Below are 24,944 nucleotides of genomic sequence, written 5' to 3'. Positions count from 1 at the left end.
TTTGCCTCATATTTTTGGTCTGTTCTTTGTAAAATTTGTGATTTTCTGTCAAATCATTAAGGATTAAAGTTAAAATTAATAACATACCTTTGAGTTTCAGACTTAAAAGCCTTCAGAAAATGCATGCTAATGCAAATCTGTTACTCTTGCAACTTTCTAAGCATATAAGAACAAGTTTTAAAAGCTGTCCTGTTTTGGGACCCCTGTCCCCCATTTATTTTTGGCTATGTCCAGATTCTTGCTTTAAGCTGATGAGAGGTATGCTGGCTAGTTACTAGTCCTAGGCAGAGGACAGCCTGGCACCACGCGTTATCCAGTTGATATCGCTAAGTGCAATCTCTGTGACTGTTAATGACCAGTTTTAGTATATTTGTACTTCGAGCTTATGTTTCTGAAAAAAATAATGAAATGTATTGTTTTAGCTGCCGAAACCAATGGTGTAACAACGCATACTATTTGTACTCTACTGAGTACAATTTTCTTAACATTACTTAAAGAAACTGTGGCTGTTTTCGGCCGGTTTATAATCTGAACTGTCTATCTTCCAATACTTGTTACATAGATTGAATATATATATAGATATATATATATATATATATATATAGATATATATATATATATAGATATATATATAAATATATATATAGATATATATATATAAATAAATATATAGATATATATATATATAAATATATATAAATATGTATATATATATAAATATATATATATATATAAATATATATAAATATATATAAATATATAAATATATATAAATATATATATAAATATATATATAAATATATAAATATATATAAATACATATAAATATATACATATAAATATATATATATATAAATATATATATATAAATATATATATATATAAATATATCTATATATATATAAATAAATATATCTATATATATATAAATAAATATATATATATATATATGTGTGACAATTTTTGAGGGAAGTGATACACACATTTGATAAGTGTGTGTGTGGTGGTGGTGGGGGCATGTCAATTTTTTTTTAACTTCAAGGAGGTTGTGGGGCAGCACTAACATCAAGCGACTACAAAATTAAATTTTCTGGCTACACCCTGGCCGAACAGCTTTTTCCGTTTGCTCACAGCTCTGATAACAGCTACTGTTTGCGGGAAAGCGAAACTACTGTTACAGCATTGTAGGATGTATATTTTGGACAACGGTTACGCTATAAGTATGTGGAAGGAGCCGTTTATTTTATCCCATTAGTAGGTTAGTTGTTTTTGAACAGAATTCGTGGATATATGCACTCAGTGACAGGGAAGAAAGCACTGAGTGGGATTCGTTAATTTGACCAAAAAATGCCTGTTGGCTGTTCTTCCAATTTGCTCCGTGGGAAGCCTCTTTGAATCGATGGTCAGGTTAGGTTCTTTCATATGAGCCAGTAAGTAGTTTAAAACGTTACTCCATTACTGAATGCATTCATTTTCCTTATGATTATAAGGCCGATTTTTCGTATGTTTTAATTCTTTATAAAATGCGTGTTTTGTGATATGTATTTTGTTTCTTGCATTAAAGTATGTTTAGAGCTATACTTAAAAATAGAGACGCGTGCTCATTGTGGTGGATTTAGCGACCCTACCCAGTGATATAAGTAGACAGGGACATAGTTAAATGCTAAAGGGAAAAAGACATGCGCAGCACTTGATGGCGAATGTCTTTTGAGTATTGTTTATTGTAGTACTCCATGCACTGAAATCTGTTGTGTAGTGTTTACATATAAGCTGGCTTTGTTTTCAGTGATAACTGCGCTATGCGTTTAAGATCTTCGCCTTGCAGGATCTTACCTTATTGCCCCTACCCCTGTCGCAGAAAACCAGTATATATTCAAGAAATTGCACTAGTATAGTGGGATATACATGGCGTTTCATTTGGAGCATGACAGTTTTTGGCTGCATGCATAGTTTCACAACTTACTACGCTACATTACGTAGTAAATTTAAACTATTCAGCATGTAGGACGTCAACAAGTTTTGCAAACGTTTTCCTTCTCGCCTTGCTCGTGTAACTGCTCAAATGCCCGTTTGCTCCTCACGTCATGTTGTCTTGGTACCCAGAAGCTTGCGCTTCCACGTGGTGGTGTTTTTGTTTCATGGACGTCTTTATTATGTGTTGTTGGCTGCGCAGCGGCACTGCGGCAAGTTTCGTCTTTCTCATATCCCGGGTTAAGAAATGACACAGTAAAATAAGTGTTCTTCCTTGGGTCTAGTTGCAATTCACACTTTCTGTGGTTTTGTGATCACTTGCACCAGTCGCCATTTCATGTTATTCTGAAGTGTTTGGCTTGTTCGTTCTACCACCCACTATTTGCCACTTCCTGTACTCAGCTGTACCCGCTACCCTTCCATCTACAAAATGAGGAACAATAGGTCTCATAATGTGGAACAAATGGGCAAAATGTGGAATACTTAACTAGCAACTTCAGCTAGGAAGCACATAGGATGGCTAAAATGTGATATTTTTACTTATGGAATAGTTCTTTTAATGAATTAATGCAATTCATTTCTATGTACCATGGATATCCATTACAAAATTAACATTGAATGTGTGGCAGACCCTTTAAATGTAGAACTTCATGGAACATGAACTTTTTAAGACCCCAAATGAGGAATGTTCCTTGTAATGAGGTACACTTGAGAGGTATGCAGCCTCTACCCAACAGCATCATGTGATTCTTTACTTGCAGATCATCCCATTAACAGTCAGACCTGTGTCACATAGCTTGCTACTATGTTCTAAGACTAAGTGTTTATCAGCAGTGGGATCAACTAATACAGTAGCAGGTGGCTCAGGTCTGAGAGTAGTGTATAAACATGTAGCAGACTGAGGACTTTTATCTGTCATTTTAGGAGCAGCTGACTGACTATCAAAAACTGCAGGCAGTTACACACACCCACTAAAGCAGATAGAACAGGAGGAATGGGGGTAGGTTCTGGAAATTCCTTCTGTAACAACTCGTTTTATTTTCTGAGGGACTGAGTAAACTTAGTGTTCTCCCATTGAAAACACTGGCACATTCTTGCAATTGTCCCAAAGAATGAGAAACACCCACAGGGAGAGTCAGAAACTGAGCTGTCTGCTCTGTTTGAATCAGAAATCTGAGGAGGGGGGGGGGGGGGGACCTCTCTGTTCCTTCACCTTCCTGTTCAGATTCAGAATTTTGAATCACTTCAGGAAAAGAGGAATCCCTCTTTCTTTTACCAGAAACAACTGTACAGAAATTGTTTACTGGGAAAGTTCGACTTGGAATGAAGCCAGTTTTCATTGGAGGCCCAGGGAGAAATGCTCCAGAAGCATGTCTTTGAAATGTGGGAGGAAACCCACATGAACGCATGGAGGACATGCAGACTCTGCACAGAAGGCACTCCAGCCAAGAATCAAACTGGAGAACCTCTTGCTGTGAGGCGACAATGCTACCACTGCACTGTCCCAAAAAATCAGTAGCTTCAATTAAACCCTGAGTCAGACCTAGTAAACTACTCCTGTGTAAGGAAATTTGAGGAGGAGTAGGAGCACGCTTAGTTTTTTGTTTCTTTTGGCAGGAAAGATGTGGCCACCTGTGTTACTAATGGCAGCAGCAGGAATTCCCTTAGGGATGGGCACAGAAAATGACATTTTGACACAACAGGGAAGCCTTCCTTGTTTCCACTCCCAGCACTGAAAAAGTTTGTCTCTTCTTGCCCACTGAGGGGACCCCAACAACTGCAAAAGATATGGCTAACTTGCAGTCTATAGTGGATGTAGGTTCTATACCGGAGGGATTCTGGGTAAAAGATAAGTGGTCTGAGGTACAACAAATGGACACAACAGAGTCACCCCACTGAGGCAAATTGCTGGCCTGCTGTGGTGGCAAAGGCTGTTTGCTTAACTTTTTCTTTTTTGCTGCTGGAAGAAGGACCACCTGTGGGATTGGTAGTTTGTTCCATGGTCAGGCCGAAAATGGTGCCTTTTTACCAGGGAAGATGAGCAGCAAAGGCTGGTAAAAACTGCTTTTAAAAGTCACGTTTTCAAAGAAAAAAAACCACGGTAAAAAAGCATTTAAAAAAGTAAATTTTTCCACAGAAAAAATATTTTTCACTTACTTTACACAGCTTTTAAACCGTGGAAAAAAAAGAGTACTCCTGTTTTTAAAAATATGGTAAAGTCATGTGACAGTCCAATAAAACACAAATTCCTAGCTTTTCCTCAAGAAGAAAGTGATACAAATGCAAATGGTATTTATAAAATGAAAGTTTTTTTTCCCCAAAGGGAACCTATTTGCCCAGCATAGAAACAACACCAAGCTGACCATCAGTCATGAAAAGCCATACAGTAGCATACTGTTTGGTGGCAATAAAGCTCTGGAGGGATTGGTGCCCACACTTTTGTTTTGGTCAGTTCAGTTTCGGCTACTTAAGAGTTTGGACACATGGAAGGTGCCCTGAAGCTTTAGAAGCTGGCCAGCTGTTGTATCCTTGGCAGGATATAACCCATATGGCTAAGGCTTCTGCAGCAAACTGTTGTGCTTAGTATTATTAAAAAAAATCACTAGAAAATGAAAATCTAAAGCATTTCTAAAGGTAGTGGAAGTGATCAAAATGATGTAGAAGTAATGTAAGAGATCAAACTGTTTGATGTATGATCAGTAAAATTACCTAAAAACTATTTAATCCAAGTAGAATAGATGAGATCTAGTTTTGCAAGGGTATGATGTACAAAACTTATTACGGTACTTGTTATGAAGCTATTAGATCTGCATATATAGTTTTTTTTCTGTAATTACTGGTGTTGCAGTAGTTTGAATTGTAATAACTAAAAAGAGATTGTAGTTTACTTGTGCATCAATTATAACTTTATATTTGGTGAAGACACTTATGGATGCATGTAGTATGATCTGTGGTAAATGCAATACTTAAGAGAGAGAAATCTGATGCCCAAACACCCATTTTAGGTTCATGATACACGAAAGACTTAAAGTGACTCTGAGCGTATTTTCTCCCCATCAGAGTGCATTAGTGTTTTTTTTAATGATTCCAGTGCATGTTAGAAAGTTCACTGTTAGTCTGGAAGTTCAGGAAGTAAATCTTCACAAAGCATGTATAAACTGAAGAGCACAGCTGTCACCCATTGGGCCCTTATTTATTTTGTTGTTTTCTGCTGGAATCAGAATCAGTGTTCCAAGTGTAAAGATTTTGGAAAGACCATTTGGATAGTTGATTTTAGGACTTGGCTTTTTAAATAATGTGTTTTTGTGCGGAGTGTTGCTCATTTATAAAATGGTCTCCGTCTGGTTGAATCTGTCCTGGCCTGTTTTCTTTATTTCTGTGCCAGCAGAAAGCCTTACCCGTCTGTGCAACACTCCTGCTTATGTGGCATTGTTGAAACAAGCTGCATTTAGTGAACTGCATTGATTCATGCTCTGAGGTCCAGAGACCCAAGAGTTTGGAAACTGGTGTTGAGATAATTTGTCTTAGTAGTAGTAAACTTCATTTTTATGTTATTTTTATGTATTGATAGAAACATTTTACCACAAAAGGAGGAGTGAAGTATAAGATTGTAGTCAACAGAAAGCATCAATGTTAAGTGGCTGTAAATAAGGCTTCATGAAAATGTTACTAAGAAGTGGTCTATAAGAAAAGAAAAAAAACTAAATCCAGAAAAGCAAGGAATGTTTGCAGCTTAAGCACACAGACTGTTGGATTGATATCTGCAAAGACTTCTTTCTTGCCACTCTTTGGACTAGACTGTAAAGCATAAACTACAGTGTCACTTTTGAACAAAGAGACAGTTGGATTTCATGTCTGTGTTTACGTATTGACTGTAATATTGAGAGTGAGTTCTGGGCGTGTCTCTAATCATAACCGGCTTATGTGTTTGAGACATAGATACCAAAATCAAGAGTGAAACATAAGACTTGACTCTTGGCATCCATGTTGAGAACAAATAATAATGGTTATATGTGGCGATACTATCATAATTATTTGCAGGACATGGAGTTTTCTATGCTCCATTCACTCGTAGTTACAGAAAAAAGTGTAGGAGACTGAACTGTTTTACACTTTACAAGAGATTGATTCCACTGAAAAATTAAGAGCTTTTAGTTTGTGTCTGCTGCTCTTTGACAGTCGATACTGTTCTGTCTTCATAAGTAGAGCAAGACCTGATCGCTAGAACACTCAATAAATACTGTCCTGATTGGGTCTCACCCTAAGGAAGCTGTTAACATATGTATCTTTTTCCCGATTTTGGAGTGTAATCTCGGTGCTCCAGGCATTAAAAGGCAAACTGGATTAACTACTGCATTATTAAACGTGGTAGAAGAGCAGATGTGTGACATCTGTATGCACGATCCTACTGCAGGAACAAGTTTAGATGACATTTTTCAAGATTTGTATACAAGTTAAACAGTCCCTTTGAAATCATGAAAAATGTAGAATATAAAATAAATTCAGAAGTTCAAGATAGAAATCAGATGGTTCACTCAGCTGTTTTATACCAGGTAAGAAATTGTAAGTTCAGTGACATAAAGAAACCTATAATACAATGATGTTGTAGTGTCGAGGCAATTAAGAAAGCTGAGAATGAGTCATAAATTACCCTAGACAAGCTGATGAACTTGAGGAATCCTTTGACAGTTTAGAAATTTAGGCAACTAAAATATGGGGATGCAGTGAAAAATGTTACTAAACTACAAGCAAATAGATTGTTTAGTGAAGGAAACAAGGTGAATTGAGAGAGACAGAAAAGAAGTATGCATTAATATGATAGAAAAAGAAGGAATTACAAAAGCGAGTCATAGTGCTATAGAGAACTATACACTCAATTGGTAGGTATAGTCTTACAGAACGTATTTGCAGGGTGTAATAAAAAGAACCATTTTGTCAGATTATACATGGATACAAGTGATGAGCAATAGTATAGAGTGAACACATTTTAGAAGCAGAAACAGCAGCTTAATTATTATACAGAAAGTAATGATGAAACAAGGACCGAACATAGTGATGATGAAATGCATATATGTACAATGTAAGCATAAGAGAAATCTAGCCAAGCCAGAGTTTTCATTGTGTGGAACCTTAAACCTCCCATAGCAGAGGGCCATGTGATATATGCAAATGACTCCTTAAGGACAATGGTCAGGATTCACGATGGCTTGCACGGAGTCTAAGAGTAGTGTAAGACTCCATGCAGCCATCGTGATCCAGGAACAGCCAGATTGTGCATGTAAGAGAGCACCTAAAACGGCTCTTACACGGGCAGGGCGTGGATATGCTAATTACCTCACTTGCAGCTGAAAGGCATGCAAATGAGGTAAATTCGCGATCCAGGAAGCAGAAACCTGCCCGTGTAAGAGCCGTGTTATCTGCAGAAATGTACTCAGTTGATAACTGAGTACCGTTCTGCAAATAACACAATGGAGCCATGTCGGCTCCAAATAAAGGTTGCAAATGCTGCAGGCAGCATGCCAATGGCCAAATATGTGCCCACTGGCAACGTACCCTGATGCAAACATGAAATAAAAATATTTTTTTTTCGGCGATTGCCGATGTTTAAATGTAGCGCAGCGTCGCACAAACCGGCTGCGCTATAAAAAAAACAAAAAATAAAAATATTAAACCCACAAATGTGGGTTTATGCAAAGCATGAGTATACAATGGAAGGGAATAGCAGGGTAAAACAACATGGCCACCAAGTAGGGGTTGCTAAGGGGGGAAGCGGAGTGTAAGACATGTAACTAAGCATTTCATAGTTTAGTACTAGGCTATCTGCCCTGAGGCATTTGTAAGCCTAGCCATAGTTATGTGGCTTTCGCCACCCCATGAAATGGTACAAAATGTATAGAATAGATTTAGAATACTGTGCCTCTGTCTAGTAGTGACACAGTGAAGGTCCCCTTATATAATAGAATTAGTTTACTGTGCCCCTGTCTAGTAGTGACACAGATGTGACCCCTGGGGTAAACTTACGATCTCCCATCCACTCATCAAGATTTCTCTTGAAGAGAGTTAGTGAGGGGCTCTGCCTAACATGAACTGGGATTCTGTTCCAGAGCATGGGAAGCCTCTGGGTTATGAATCTATCCCTCCAGCATGTCCTATTCATACTTGTGCCGAGGTTTAAGTCTTTAGCTCTCGTGGTTCTGATGGATTTGGATTTTTTGAGGTGGAGCATGTCCATCAGTTCCTGATTGGACATGGCCTTGTACATCAGGCACAGATCACCTCTGAGCAGGCGGTATGCTACTGAATAGAGCTGGAGTTTCTTTAGTCTGGCAGAATAAGACATATGTTGGAGACCCTTGATCCTCTTGGTGAGGTACTTTTGTGGTCTCTCCAGCTGTTGCAAATGCTGGGTGAGGTACATACCAAATGGGGCATTGTACTCCATCATGGGTCTGATGAGGGAGGAGTACAGGGGTACAATGACATCCTTGGATCTGGATGTGAATCCCTTCATGATAAGGTGCGCAAAGTAGAATGTCTTTCTAACCACTTTGGCAACAATGGTGTCAAATGAGAGGTCGCTGTTGACTTGGGTCCCTAGATCTCTGATTACTTTTTCCGTACTCGGTGGGTTGCTGTCTGTGATAATTTGTGGGTACTTTGTTTTTCCCAAAGGGGATGACTATACATTTTTTGGCATTTAGTTTAAGGCCATGATGCCGGCACCAGTTGTCCGTTTCTGTGAGGCCTTTTTGTAGGATGTATGTGTCCGCTGGTGTATCGACTATGGCGCCTAGTTTGCAGTCATCTGCGAACTTTGTCATCCACAACCCTCCCATGTTTGCTTTAACATCTGAGAAATAAATGCCGAACAGTCCTAGGACAGATCCTTGTGGGACACCACTTGTGACTGGCTTTGAGTCTGACATTGCTCCAGCGATTTTAACTTTATGGGTTCTGTCCTTTAGCCAGTTTGCAACCCATCTAGTGACATAAGGGTTTACATTTAAGCTGTTGAGCTTATCTATGATGCCTGAGTGGGGTATTGTGTCGAAGGCCTTAGCCAAGTCCAGGTAGGCTGTATGGACTGCTTTGCCCTCATCAATGGCTCTAGTGACTGTTTCGAAAACTCAACCAGGTTCAAAAGGCAGGATCTGCCCTTTTCAAAGCCGAACTGGGTGGGATCAAGTGTCTGTAGGTCCCCAATGTCTCTGTTTATGAGTTCCATAATGATTCTTTCCATAGCTTTGCAGACCAGGCTGGTTAAGCTTATGGGGCGGTAGTTCCCAGGGTCTGTAGAGGTACCCCCTTTGTGGAGTGGGACCACTGTTGCTGTATGCCAGTGTTCAGGTACATATCCTGTAGTAAGGCTAAGGTTAAATAGCATTTTTATGTGCGGGTTTAGCTCCTCTTGGAGTTCACATAGCATGCAACCCGGGATACCGTCAGGTCCTATTGATGCTGTGTTTTTAGCTTTGCTGAGGGCCGCTCTCACCTGGACATCTGAGATGACAGGGAGATTACATTCATCTGGGATAAGTATTTCTTCTTTTGGGGGTGAGGGAGGGGAGAAATTTGCACTGAACCTGTCAGCCAGAATGTTGGCAATATCTGTGGGTTCAGTGTATTTTTTGTTGTTGTGAACTAACTCTGAGGGTTTCCGCCCAGGTTTCTAATATAGCTGAAGAAGGCTTTGTGGTTATCTTTAGTGTCCTTAGCGATTTTTCTCTCAAAGTTGGCCTTGGATGTTTTTATGAGAGAACGTAGTTTTCTGCTAGTGTTGATCAGAGATGTCTTCCCTTTATGGGATTTTGCTCCGTCGTGCAGTAGCTTCCTTCTTTTGTTATACAATTTGTTAATGGCTGAGGTCCACCAGACAGGACGCTTGCCTTTGGTGGAGAGGGTCTTGGATTTATTTGGGATTGCATGATCCATGCATTCTTGGAGATGTCCATAGAAAGCATTTGTGAAGGATTCAGCATTGTGGGATGTGGTATCCACTGGCCCAGTGGGCTTAAAGGATCTCAGTCTTAAGAAGAGTGAAGTCTGCTTTTGAGAAGTTTTTCATTGTGGTCTTTTGTGCTGGGGGTGGAGGTGGGATATGTATATCCAGGTTGATTAGTTTTTGGTCAGATCTCACTAGTGAGGGGTATACCTCCGGTGTGGAGCATTTTGTCCCCATGTTTGTGATAACCAGGTCTAGTATATTATCTCCCTTAGTGGGAGAGGTGACTAGTTTGTTCCAGTGCATTTGAATTTATGAATTCCAGGAACCTTTGGGCTAGGGTGTTAGGGCTAGAATAATGTACCCAATCTATGTTAGGGTAGTTGAAGTCTCCCAGTATGATGGTATTTTGTGATACATTCATATCCTAAAAAACAAAATCCACGTCCAGTCTGAAAACAAACAAAACAAACTTTAATTTAAGCACTTTTCGGCACACGATAGATAGCCTTCATCAGAATACAGAATAAGAATGGTTTCAACATATTTTATATACAAAAAGGCGCCATAATTAATTAATTAAATAATTAAATAATTAATTAATCTTTTCAAAGGCACAATTTTTAAAGACAAAGGGTATTATACTGAAAAAAGATGCACTGTTAAAGCTAAATAAATCAATCACTGTAAAAATACTTAATAAACTTCCAACATTTTTAACTTAATCAAACTTCTAGTTACCTAATTAATTCAATTATAAATTCAGTCTATTGTTGTACACAATAACGGAAAACAAATAAAAATGAAAAATAAAAAATGTTAAAAAGGAAAGGAAACATTATTGTTAGATTATAATATATATATATATATCTCAAAAATGTATTGTGTTAAAGTGCTAGTGATATAAATTTAAATTCATAAAATAAAAAATAAAAAATACTTATATCAATTTACAAGGCACTTCAAAAGATGAACTGGCTCCCTAATTCTAAACGTCTATTTATTATATTTATTCAGTTACTTTTATGTTGTTAATCTAAGAACTGGTTAAGTTAATTCAATGCATTGTTGATGTTGGTTACCTCACCAAACTTCTCAATTTTAATAAAACGTCTATTGATAAAGCTTCATTAAGGCCTGGGTAGTTAATGGCATTTAATTTAATTTGCCACTTCAATTCTAACTCCAAGAGTTTCAGGGAGTAGGGACCACCTCTAGGATTGTTGTCTAGTCTATCTATGATCAAAAATTTAAACATGTGGTCAGGGAGACTCTTAACATGCTTGGCCAGTGCATTGTCAGCCTTCTTGTGGGTAACGGCATAGATGTGTTCATAAATCCTATCCCTGAGTCTACGCTCAGTTTTACCCACATAGAAGGCAGCACAAAAAGAGCATTTGGCCAAATAGATGATACCTTTTGAATTACAATTATATTTATCCCGTAATTTATAAGTTACGTTTCCCAATGTAAATGTATTGCTAACAAGTACATGTTTACACATGCTACAAGATTCACATTTAAACATCCCAGTTGACTTCCTCAACAAGTCGGGTTGGAATTTTAAAGAGTCCTTTAAGTTTAAACCATGCCTAAATGTCACCATAGGTTTATGTCCTATTTTATTCATTAGGGATACGTTGTTTTTAAACAAATTCCAATTTTTATTCAGTATGTTAATACATGCTGGACTCAATTTAACATAAGTTGTGGCAAACGAAATAACTCTATTTCTGTCACTCTTATGGATGTTAGATGGATCCTTAGAGATTAGATCAGTATTACAACCAGAGTCAAACATTTGGCCAGATTGAACACCATTTAAAGAATCCAAATTGTTACTTAATTGAACTCCATTTATATCTTCACTACTCAAGTTGTTTATAAAGCTGTTAGGGCTTGGAGTTTGTATAGCCAATAAAGGACTAAAGTAGTTGTTTTCTCTCTTTGATTTAACCTCGGCTATCATTTCGTCAATGAGCTCAACCGGGTACTCTCTTTTTAAAAAGGCTGTTTTTAAGAAAAGACATTCTTCTTTGAACTCATCATTGAGAGTGACTATCCGGGCCGCTCTGACCAGTTGCCCTTTAATAACAGCCTTCTTTTGATGAAAAGGGTGGCAACTTGAGTAGTGAAGAAATGTATTAGAATATGTTTTTTTACGGTAGACCCTCGAAGTATAACTATTTAATTCTAAATTCTTAGATAACATTATATCCAGATATGGTATAGTACAACTATCAAGTGTGAGTAAACTCCAAGAACTCAGTAGACTTGTTGAAAAAGTCGACTAGGGAAGCAGCTGTTTGTTCATTACCTTTGACCAACATACAAATGTCGTCAAGGAATCTAGTGTAAAACACAACTGATTCCTGGTACAAGTCTGATTTAAAAACTAATTCTGATTCCCAAAAGGCCATCACTAGGTTTGCTACACTAGCTCCACACGGTGAGCCCATAGCAATACCTATTTTCTGGATATAGAACAGTGAGTCAAACATGAAAAAATTGTAGGATAGAACCAGATCTAATAGTTCAGACACTACAAAGATTTCTTTTTTCGGAAGCTGGTATTTATACATCATAAGTGTGACCCATTCTATAGCAGTATCGTGAGGAATACAGGTATATAGGTCCTTTACATCCACTGTTAAGAAATTAAAGCCTCTGTCAAATTTAAGTTTGTTAATTTGGCTTAAGAAGGACCAGGAATCTTTACAGACTTGCTTTTCCTGAACAGCTATTTTTTGTAGTGTGACATCTATTACTTTAGCACAAACATACAATGGTGATCCTCTACCATCCACCAAAGGTCTCATAGGGGGCTCGTATAAGTCTTTATGGATCTTTGGGATCCCGAAAAAACTTGGATAAATAGGGAATGAAGTGGATAAATAATTCAATAATTCACTGTCAATATGTCCCTCAATAAACAAATCGTTGATGCATGATTTGACCAAGCTATAAGCAGAGTTTACCTCTGACCTAGAACTTGTTGCATAAGAGTCACTGTTAAGCAAAAGGCTCATCCTATGATTATAATCATCAATATCAAAAACAACCATACCGCCCCCCCCTTATCTGGTTTACATAATCTGATTTTTTGTGAATGGACAAATTTAATTAAGTCCAATTCTTCAAGATTAATAGGAACTCCCCTTCTTTTATTAGCCAGAGATCTAAAATCTAATTCACAAACATTTTCAAATGTTTGTATAATGGGGTGAAGTGGTGGGTGGTAGGTTATAAGTGCTAGGTATATTATACTCATGTAAAGAACCTATATTATTAGTGTTGCCAAATAAATATTGAAAATTTAATTTCCTAGTATATTTCTTAAGGTCCATAACCACCGACGTAATGTTGAAATTAGTATAGGGGACATATGTTTGCCCTTTTGATAATAAAGTCTACAAGGTCTTGACACAATGGACAAGAAGAAAAATTATATACTTTAAAATCTTTATTTTTATTGAACATTATAAAAGGTTTTACTAGCTCAACAGAAATATCTAAATCGTCTAACAAACCAACTGAGTCTTCCAAAGAAACAGTGTTCAAATTTACTTCATGTGTGTCAATGGAGGGGGACACTGGCTGACTAAGAAATTCACTACTTCCAGTTGCCTCCTCTATTGAAAATTTTTAGACCTTGTGTTAAATTTATGTGTTGTTCTTTGTTGTTTTGGTCTTGCCCCATTAAATCCTGGATTAGGCATTGCACTAGGGGCTGCCACAAAGTTACAATTATGCCTTTGATTAAAGTTATAACTATTCTTAGCATTATTCTGAAGTCTTTCACTTCTCCTAAGAGTAGGAAATTCAGTTTCATCATTCAGAAAATTATTGTCAAACTCATCATTATTAACAGTTTGGTCATTACACATACCATTTTCACAATTCATACATTCATTTGACACACAAGCATTACAAGCAATATTGGCGATGTTAACAATAGATGGTCGTTGCCAAGCCTGGGCAAGGGAAGGCACAGGATACGCAGTGCCTTCCTTGTATGCTTTGATGTCTCTCTCCAGCTTCTTGGACTTATTAGCTTGTAATTTAAGTAAATGTTTGTCAATACTTGAAATAGATCTGTAGTAATCAAACTTATATCTGAAAAACTCTGAATGGCTAGTAACCTGCTTGTCCAAGTCCAAAACAGTTTCAGTTAATTCAGTCACAAAAATAGAGTAATGTTTAATCATAAGGTAGTTCTACGCCTTGTTGCTCAAACAGTTGTAAAAGTTCTTTGTGAAAAGGGGACTGATTCACCAGTCCAGTAGGATATTGCATTCTACGCAAACCTTTTGGTATTATGTTAACATTAAGACATTCTTTAAAATAGGCAATTTCCAGCTGTGTCTTTTTGAGTTTTAACAATGAATTGTCTAGAGATTTTAGGTTACTTACAATGTCAGGCATATCTGCTGTGTCTTGGTTATGAACTCCATTTACTGTGCTGGAACGAATTTGTCCTGTTGATTTACTTCCAAAAACAAAGCAGTCTTTAATAATAGCTGCGAGTTTAGGTGAATTCCTGTTTAACCCGGGTAAAGTATGTTCGCCATACGAGTTAACAGTTAAATTATTAGTTAGTATAGCACAAGGTTGAGAAACAGCATTTAGGCATCTTTGCGATGCTGTATCTTTGTGTTTACTCACTTGCGCAGTAAGAGCTGGTGACCTTTGCCCTGGAGGTGGCGTACTGACATCGTCGACGTTAGTATTAGAACTGGAGCCAGATTGATCGTTATAAACACAATTAATGCCATTCACGTTCATTCATATCCTCCAATGTCTTCAGGAAGGCTGAGTGGGGTTCCTGAGATTGGGAGGGTGGTCTGTAACATGCTACCAGTTGTATAGCAGTTTTGCCTATGGTTAGTTGCACCTGTATGGTCTCCGATGCTTCATGTGTTGCTACTAACCTGGAGGTGTGGGTGTCCTTGATGAATATGGACACTCCCCCTCCCTTTGTGGTTCGGCCCGGGTTTTGGGACCGAAAAGTATGATACGAGGTATAGCCTGGTAGTGCTGGGGTGCTCTCAGGAGCCTTGAACCAGGTTTCAATTACTGCACAGACGTCGATGTTCTCCATACTGAGGAGTGCATCGAGTGCCTGCATCTTGAGATTTAGACTTCTGGCGTTGAGCAGCATTACCCTTAGTTTTTTTCCAATTTTGTTTTCTAAGGAGGTGGGTTTGTCTTTTGAGCCTTGCCTAAAAAATACACTATGGGGGTGGCAAGAGCCTTAGCCAATATCCGGAAGCCCAGTGGTGACAGGTATAGCCTGGTAGTGCTGGGGTGCTCTCAGGAGCCTTGAACCAGGTTTCAATTACTGCACAGACGTCGATGTTCTCCATACTGAGGAGTGCATCGAGTGCCTGCATCTTGAGATTTAGACTTCTGGCGTTGAGCAGCATTACCCTTAGTTTTTTTCCAATTTTGTTTTCTAAGGAGGTGGGTTTGTCTTTTGAGCCTTGCCTAAAAAATACACTATGGGGGTGGCAAGAGCCTTAGCCAATATCCGGAAGCCCAGTGGTGACAGGTGCAAGCCGTCCCTTGCGAAGCAGCGTGGCTTGCCCAACATGTCATCCCAAGCAGACGGACATTGGATCCCCTTAGAATGACACCAGTACTTGAGCCAATTATTAAAGCTGATCATCTTGTCTTTGTATTGTGGCATCATTCTTGGTGAGGGCAAGATGCTGCTCAGGGTCATACCAGCCTGGGCTACATAATCAGAGAGCTCCTCTATGTCTCTTTTCATGTAGTCCAGGGAGGTACGTCTCAGGTCATTCACGCCAGCATTTAGTAGGCAATCCTATGTAAATGAGTGGTAGGATAGTGAATCGCACTGGTACATAGAAAATGAGCACAATCCGTGCGGTGTAGGAGTAGGATAAGGGGGAGTAACAGAGTAGGAGATAGGTGACACCACAGGGGGGAATGTATGAAAGGAATGCAGCTCTTTGGAGCACAGTGGCATGTGAAAGCTGTCAGTCACACATCATGGAAAGAGGAATGCAGCTCTTTGGAGCACAGTGGCATGTGAAAGCTGTCAGTCACACATCATGGAAAGAGGAGTGTCAACAAGTAGGCATGGGAAAACCAAGAAATGGAAGTTGTACACGATGGATAACACCAAAGTTTCTTGCTGGGCGTGCATGCGTGCTGGTAGGCACGAGTAAGACAGAGTGTGCGCGCGTTTAAGTCAGAATAAGCATGTAGGAGCCTGTGTAAATATCTGTAAACTTGTTTGCACTGGTGTGCGCACGTTTTAACCCGAATAAGCAGATTCTAGTCCGTCTAAGCATGTGTGCGCGCGTGTTGGCCACTGTGAGCGTGTTTATGCTGGTGTGCACATTGCTCTCCCCTGAGGAAACAGAAGGGAAAAAGGAAGCATGGGAAATAGTAGGAAGCTAGCAGAAATTACTGGCAGAGCTAGCAGGTGAAAACAATCAGAAGCAGGCAATTACACAGGCAAAACAGTAGCCCAGCCCAGCATTTAAAACACTGCAAACAACAGTGCAGAATGTTTCTCTCAAGAGACACTGCAACAGAGGAGTAAGCTACTAGAAGTGAAAACTGAAAAAGCTTCACTCAGACCAAAAATGCTAGGGGCTACCATAGCTGTTATAAGGAGACATATGCAACTTGCTGAGGGTGGTGACTATGCAAATGCTGCCAGACAACCCACAGTGAGGAGACGGAGAAGAGTGTACAGGCCCAGGGTCACCTACCAGGGGTTACATGAGCTGGAGATAGTGGAGCGCGATAGAGTGGACAGAGACCTCCTGCAGCAAATTGTTGAGCTGTGTAGGCCACACCTCACACACAGAACCAACAGAGGGGAACCCATTCCAGTGGAAACCAAGGTATGTGTTGGCCTAAGAATACTAGCAACAGCTACCTTCCAGAGACCAACTGGTGATATGATGGGGCTATCACAGGCATCAGCATCCAGGGTACTGCACCAGTTCCTGGACGCCATGTCAGCACATGTCGGTGAGCATGTATATTTCCCCAATTCCCTTGAGGTATTGGCCAGCAATATGCGTCTCTTCCAGCAAATAGCGGAATACCCTGAGGTAGTGGGTGCAATAGACTGCACGCATATACGCATCAAAGCACCAGCCGGTGAGCGGTGTAGGGCCTACATTAACCGCAAGGGCTTCCCCTCCATCAACTGCCAGGTCGTGTGTGATGCCCAGGGCATAATAATGAATGTGTGTGCTGGCTGCCCTGGAAGCTACCATGATTCACATATCTGGCATCTGACGCAGCTGTACCAGACATTTGCCAATGGGGACATCCCACATGGTCACTTAGTGGTGGATGCTGGCTATGCACTGGAGCCGTGGCTGATGACACCCATCAGAAATGCACACACACCTGAACAAGAACGCCATAATGAGGCACACGCACAAACACGAAATGTAATCAAGCGTGTGTTTGGGCTACTTAGGTCACGGTTCCGGTGCCTGGACACATCTGGTGGAGCCTTGCAGTACTCACCAACTACATGTACCCAAATTGTCATGTGCTACGCTACATAATATGATTCTGCGAAAACAGCTGCAGCAGGACCAGCATAGAGCTGGGCCAGACAGCCCCCCACCATTGCCAAGCCAATCACAGGCAGAGAGTGACTCTGAGGAGGAACAACCTGAGCCTGCCCCAGTAGGCAGAAGGAGGCTTGCCCAGTATGCCTTCGCCTTGGCAACGCATAGCACATACACTGGCTCTGTAGGAACCCAGGAAATGATACCTCTCTCTGACTCACACATATAGTAAAACTGATGCCTAAGTTGACACAATCTGCTATCAAACTTGTACAGGGAGTGTAGTATGTGCATCCAACATAGACAGCCCTGCAGTACCACCTGATGCATGATTGCCATGTGTTTAAACAATGTAACACCATGTAGTATATGCAAACATGATGACCCTGACTAACATCCTACCCTCACCAAGCATGATGCCAGAATATGAAGACGAGATGATCAATTACAATAATTGGCTTAAGTATTGCTAGTAGTCAAAGGGGATCCAATGCGTGCCAGCCTGGGATGACATGCTGAGCAAGGCACGATGCTCCACCTCCATAGGTATCGCAAGGGATAAGAACCTAGATGTAATGCTGCCCAATGCCAGATGTCCAAACTGAAAGATGCATGCAGTCTACACTCCCCTCAGCATCATGGAGAATGTTGATATCTGTCCTGTAACAGAAAACTGGGTTAAGGCTCACAAGAGCACCCTAACACTACCAGGTTACACCTCATACTGTGCTTTACAGCCCCAAAACATGGAACAAACTACAAAAGGAGGGTGAGTAGCAATAATTGTCAAGGATAACCACACCCCCATGTTGGTACCACAACAAGAAGCAGCATGGATTATCCATGCTCAAGTAACAGTGGCTAAGACTGCCTGCCAGTTTGTAGAATGCTACAGACTACCCTCCAAATGCCAGGAACTGCACTTGGCCTACATTGGAACACATGGAAATATCAAGCTCTCCAAACAACATTATATTGGGTGACTGAAAATACTCAAACATAGACTGGGAGCATTATCCCAGCACCAACACCCTAGGCCAGAGGTTCCTAGAATCCATAAACCAACATGCTCAGGAACAACGCACCACTCCCACAAGAGGGGTAAGCATACTGGATGTGATAATCAGCAACATGGGTACTCTATGGCCAGATGAGAAGTGTATTCCTCACTGGTAAGATCAGACCATAGAGTAATCACACTGGATATTCACAGCCGGACCACAGTCCCTGTCCAGAAAACCACAGTGAAAAACATGTGTAAAGGAAATGTTGCACTCCTCCAAACTGATGTGGAATCCATTAAAGGCCCTATGCCTGTGGAAAATATGGGCCACACCTCAGAACCCTTTATAAATGCATTCTATGAACACAGTCAGGAATGCATGGATTATGCAATCCCAAATAAAACCAAGGCCCAATACCATACACACAGGCATCTGGCATGGTGGACCACAGCCATTACCAAACCATGCAAGAGAATGAGGAAGTCACCACATGATAGAGCAAACCCAAAAAGGGAAGTAATCTCTGATCAGTATTATGGCAATACAATATGGCCAGTCATAAAATCCACTAAGGCCAGCTACAACAAGTTGAATCTGTGAAACTTGGGCAATGTTACACCTGCCCCATGTACACAGACAACCCCCTCCACCCCCAAGAAATACAAATATATGTGAGAGATGCAAGCACGTCTCCAAACTGGAGGCTGAGCTCACTCAACTCAGTACTGTCTAAACTAGTCGGGAGGAGAAGGTAACCATACACACCACAAACCCACTCACATAGACCTATCACAACTGCAAACCAAATACATAAACACACAAAAACATTCCTGGAGGCTATAATTTAAAAAACACCAAATCAACAGGGGCCTCCAAAGCAAACACCCAAGAAACCACTACCCCCAAACATAGCACATGCAACACATAGTACACAAAGTTGGTGTGCCAAACAGTCACATCCTGTAAGGACAAACAACATGCCCGATACACTTGTAATAGGTGACGCCATAGTCAGACACACTGATGTCCCGCTCACCGGACTGAACAAGGAAAAGGGTACAGTAAGCTGCCTGTAGGCTGCTACAATCTGCCACATAACACAAGCACTCAGGCCACTCCAAAGCAAGTACAAATATTGCTCAGTCATTGTCCATGCTGGTGTGAATGACCTGAGACGGTACTTCCCTGGACTACATGTAAAGAGACATAGAGGAGCTGTCCGATTATGTAGGCCAGGCCGGTATGACTCTGACCCTGATCAGCATCTACCCCCACCAAGAATGATGCCACAGTACAAACACAGAATGATCAGCTTTAACTATTGGCTCAATTACTGGTGTCAATCCAAGGGGATAAAATGTGTCTTTGCTTGGGATGTCATGCTTGACAAGCCACGCTGCTTTGCCAGGGATGGCTTGCAGCTGTCACCTCTGTGTGTCTGGATATTGGCTAAGGCTCTTGCCACCTCCGTAGTGCCTTTTGTAGGCAAGGCTGAAAAGACAAACCCACCTCCCCAGAAAACATAAGTGGAAAAAGCATGAGGGTAATGCTGCTCAATGCCAGATGTCTAAACCACAAGATGCATGCTCTCGAGGCCCTCCCCAGTATGGAGAACATCGATGTCTGTGCAGTGATGGAAACCTGCATTAAGGCTCTTGAGAGCACCCCAGCACTACCAGGTTATACCTCAAATCATGCTTGTCGGCCCCAAAACCTGGACCAAACCACAAAAGGAGGGGGAGTATCCATATTCAGCAAAGATACCCACACGTCCAGGGTACTGACAATGCACGAAGCATCAGAGACCATCCATGTGCAACTAACTGTAGGCAAAACTGCTGTACAGTTTGTAGCATGCTACAGACCACACTCTCAGACCCAGGAACACCACTCGGCCTCCCTGAAGACACTGGAGAGTAAGAATGTCCCCCCAAATACCAAACAAGGTACTCCCAAATCACCACATAGGTGGTAATCCATTACGTATGGAAGAAGTAATCAGGGACCTAGGGACACAAGTGGACAGTAACCCCACATGCAACACTCACTTTGTCAACATGGCTAGTAAGACCACCTATATTGGCCACCGTATCATGAAAGGAGTCGCATCTACATCGAGAGGTCATTGTGCCCCTATACTCTTCCCTTATCAGACCCATAAGTGAGTACAATGCCCCATTTGGGATGTACCGTACCCGACATCTGCAGCAGTTAGAAAGACCTCAAAAGTACCTGACCAAGAGGATAAAGGGTGTCAAACATTCGTCATATGCTGCCTGGCTGACAACACCCCAGTTGTATGCAGTCACATACTGCATACTCAGAGGCGATGTATGCCCGATGTACAAGGTCATGTCCAATCCAGAATGGATGGACATGCTCCACCTCAGAAAATCCAAAGCCATTAGAGCCGTGAGAGCGACAGATGTCAACCTCAACACATAAATAAATCGGATGTGCTAGAGGGACAGATTCCTAACCCAGAGGCTTCCTTCACTCTGGAACAGAACCCACTCCATGTTAGGCAGAGCCCCTTACTGACTCTCTTCAACAGGAATCTTGCCAAGTGGATGGGAGTGCGTAGATTTACACTGGGGATCTGCAGTGTGTCACATCTAGACAGAGGCACAGTAAAGTAAACCCTAAATGGCCATAATATTCACATAGCAAGGGGTGGCGAAAGCCACACACACTCTGGCTAGGCTGATAAATGCCCTAGGGCAGATAGCCAGTATGAACCTATGAACCTATGGAGATACAAATTGTACAGGACACTAAGGATAATCACAAGGTTGTCTTAACTGATGGTAGGAACCTTGGTGTGAATTCACAGATATGCACTGAATTACCAAATATTACAAACAGTACACCAAACCCACACACATTGCCAACATCCAACCTGACAGGTTCAGTGCAACCCCCCCCCCCCCCAAATGACAAATATCTATCCCAGCAGAGTGCTGGCCCCCTGACATTGCAGATGCTGAGGTAACAGGCAGCATCTTCAAAGCAAGACACACAGCATCAATGGTACGACATGGTGTCCTGGGCTGTGTCCAGCATGAACTCCAAGAAGAATGGAATGCCAAATAACACTACTGCTCAATTTCAGCCTTACCACAGGATATGTACCCAAAGAGCAGTGTACAGCAACAGTGGTCCCTCTCCACAAAGGTGGTGCCTCAATGGATACTGCAAACTATCACCCCAGATTCCTGACAAGCTTGGTCTGCAAAGCTATGGAAAGGATCATCATGGACCTCAGAATAAAGATATTGGGGACCTACAGACACTGGACCCTACCCAGCGTGTCTTTCATAAGGGCAGATCCTGCCCCTTAAACATGTCTGACTCATTTGAAACAGTCATCAAGGCCATTGATGAGGGGAATGTGGTCCATACAGCGTATCTGGACCTTGCAAAAGCCTTCCATACAATACCCCACGTGTTCATTATAGATAAGCTCACCAGCTTAAATATAAACCCCTATGTCAGTAGATGGGTTGCAAACCAGCCCAAGGACAGAACTGACATGGTCAGACATGCTGCAGCCATGTCAGACTGCAAACCAACTACAACTGGCATCCCACAAGGCTCAGTCCTGGGACCTCCCTTGCATGGTATGTATTTCCCATAGGTACAGGCCAACATGGAAGGACTGTGTCTGAACAAGTTTGCAGAGGACTACAAACTGGGCACCTCATCTGACCCTCCAGCTAACACAAGCATCCTACAAAAGGGCCACATAGAAACAGACAACTGGTGCCAGAGCCATGTCATCAAGCTAATTGCAGAAAAGTGTACAGTCATCCCCTGTGGATAAACAGTAAGTGCCCACCAATTACCACATAGGTGTTAACCCATTAAGTACTTTAGAAGTAATAAGAGACCTGGGGACAGAATTTGATAGATATCTTGCATTTGACAACCATGTGGCTGTAGTGGTTACAGAAACATACCATATACCCACCTAACCATGACGGTAGTCAGATCTAGATCAGGGGAGGTCATTGTGCCTCTTCAGTCATCCTTCATCAGCCTCACAATTGAGTACAATGGCCCCTGTGGGATGTACCTCAGCAGACACCTCCAGCAACTGGAAAGACCGCAAAAGTACCCCACCAGGAGGATCAAAGAGCTCAAACAGATGCCATGTGTTGCCTGATTAAACAAACCGCAGCTCCACACCATGCCATACTGCCTGCCCAGAGGCAGTCTGGGCCTGATGTATAAAGCCATGTCCAAGCTGGAATCAATGAACATGCTGCACCTTGTACAATCTCAATGCCAGTGAGCTACGCACATGAGAGACCTGAACCCCAGCACTGACATACATAGGACATGCTGTAGTGATTGATCCATAACCCAGAAGCTCACTCCACTCTTGAGTAAACTCCCAGTACAGGATAGCCAGAGAGTCCCTCATTGACTGTCCTCAACAGGAATCATGCTGAGTGGATGTGAGATGGTAGGTTTACCCTGGGTATCACTGTTATGTCACGGGTAGACAGAGGCACATTATACTAACCTTGAAATATGTGATGTCAAATTCCAGATGTCCTTCAAGGTAGCATCTGCAGTCATAACAAATGGGTTGTCCTGTCGTCAGGCAGCCCTTCGGTCGGCCGGATTCCAAAGTCTGGGTCCGCCGCTGATGTCGACTTCACCCGACGCCATCTCTGCTGGTCTGGGGGTAAAAAGGCACCACCCGACGCCATTTTCCTCAGTCTTTCTTGCCGCGTGGCGCCCGAAGCAGAAGCTGTTCGCAAGTGCCGGTCGGTCAGATCCAGAGATTACTACTACCGAATACTACTTCGAAGACTTCTAAAAAGCTAAGTACCCGTTGGGGACTCTTTCTTGCCTCAGCCGATGTCAGAAAAAGTCAATAACTGTTTAACTTGTGGGAAACAAATACCTCATAAAGATTTCCACTCTTACTGTCTGCCTTGCTTAGGCCCATACCACGACGTAGCAGCCTGTTCGCCTGTGCTTCCTTCAACCGACGAATGCTTAGGCCGGTCGGAGTTTGCTGAACAGTTTTTCGGCTCAGATTTTGCGACATTATGCCGCCGGATCCTCCGACTTCCCAAATTGTTAAAAACGCAAAGAAAAGACCGACACCGCGGTCCGCGGTTTCGCCGAAACCACGGTTAAGCAAGTCATGAGTGTCTCGGTTCGCCGAAACCGAGAATACCGGTCGATCTTCAGCCGAATCCATGACTACTACTGAGGCTCCTGCTACCTTAGTTGAATCGGCCTCAGAAGTTTTGCCTACTACTGTGGTTCCTAGTGATTTATCAGACACCATCCCTTTGGATGTCTCTACCCCAGCACGTGGTGCTGCTAGGCCTCCTGCAGCCATGTCTATTAAGGCCTTTGCCAGGGCTAAAGCAGCCAAAACTGTTAAATCTGTGCCTGTTAAGCCCCCCTCACACAGGCCCACTTCTAGTTCACAAATGCTTACTCTGGCAGAGGATTTAATATCCTTAATTAGGGGATCCCAATCTCACCCAGACAGGGCCTCTCAGCCACCAGAAAAGAGATCTAGAGCAGAGTCCCCCGAGCCAGTGTCCTCTGATGATTCTATGGATGACTCAGACATTACAGACCAGCCAGAGGCTCCTTTGTCTACATATGAAGATTCCGATGCTGAAGAATCCATTCCATCTGCCTCTCCGCCAGAGGAATTTTCCTTTGGGGAAACCTTACATGCCATGAGAGAACAATTCCAATGGCAGGGACAAGATTTCTCATATTCAAGAAAAAGGCTTAGGACTTTTCTGCACTTACCACAACATAGGCCCTTAGCTATACCTCCAGTACTGCCTGTTGTGGATGATGCATTTAATGATGTTTGCACTGCTCCTGATACTTTACCTCCAGCCCCTGCCAAACCAGATAGATTTTACAGGGTGCCAGACACTCATCACCACCTATACAAGGCCCCACTTGCAGATCCTGAGACTATATCCCAGGGGCCTAAGGCAGTAGCCTCGACCTCAGCAAAACCCTACTCCTTCTGAAAGGGAATCCAGGTCCTTAGAGAGATGGGTGAAAAAGTTTACACCTCTGCTACTCTCTCAGCTAGAGCTTTAAACTGTCAGTTTCATATGATCCAATACCAAGAGTTTATGCTTGATCAGTTAACTAAGAAGCTGTCCTCTGATGACTCCTTAGATAAGAAATATGTTTTAGAAATGGTGAATAACATCCAACAGGTTAGTAACCATTCTTTAAAATGTGGCTATGATGCACTGGAGGCTTCATTTAGATCAGCCATGACTGGCACAGTGATAAGAAGACATGCATGGTTGAAAGAACAGGTCTTGCCGGATCATGTTAAAGCAAAGCTGTTAGATGCTCCTATGGATAAGGCCAGTCTATTTGGTACACCTGCTCAGCAAGTAATGAAGAAAATGGAAGAAAAGGCAAAATCTGTACAAACAGTTAAGGATTTCT

General features: G+C 41.7%; 1 protein-coding gene across 2 annotated transcripts in view; it reads left to right on the top strand.

The window, feature by feature from the left end:
• The first annotated feature begins 1,051 nt into the window (after positions 1 to 1,051).
• LOC122794012 (protein NLRC3-like) overlaps positions 1,052 to 24,944 on the top strand; it is a 470,375-nt gene continuing 446,482 nt past the window's right edge. For both annotated transcript variants that reach the window (XM_044062116.1, XR_006363605.1), the window contains exon 1: positions 1,052 to 1,430. The gene's annotated coding sequence lies outside the window, so the exon portion shown is untranslated. The remainder of the gene's footprint in view (positions 1,431 to 24,944) is intronic.

The sequence above is a fragment of the Protopterus annectens genome, chromosome 2.part1, assembly GCF_019279795.1.
Source record: "Protopterus annectens isolate FY-2018-M chromosome 2.part1, PAN1.0, whole genome shotgun sequence".
NCBI classification, from domain to species: domain Eukaryota; kingdom Metazoa; phylum Chordata; order Ceratodontiformes; family Protopteridae; genus Protopterus; species Protopterus annectens.
Note: the sequence above shows the minus strand (reverse complement) of the source record. Positions and strands in the feature narration are given on the sequence as shown.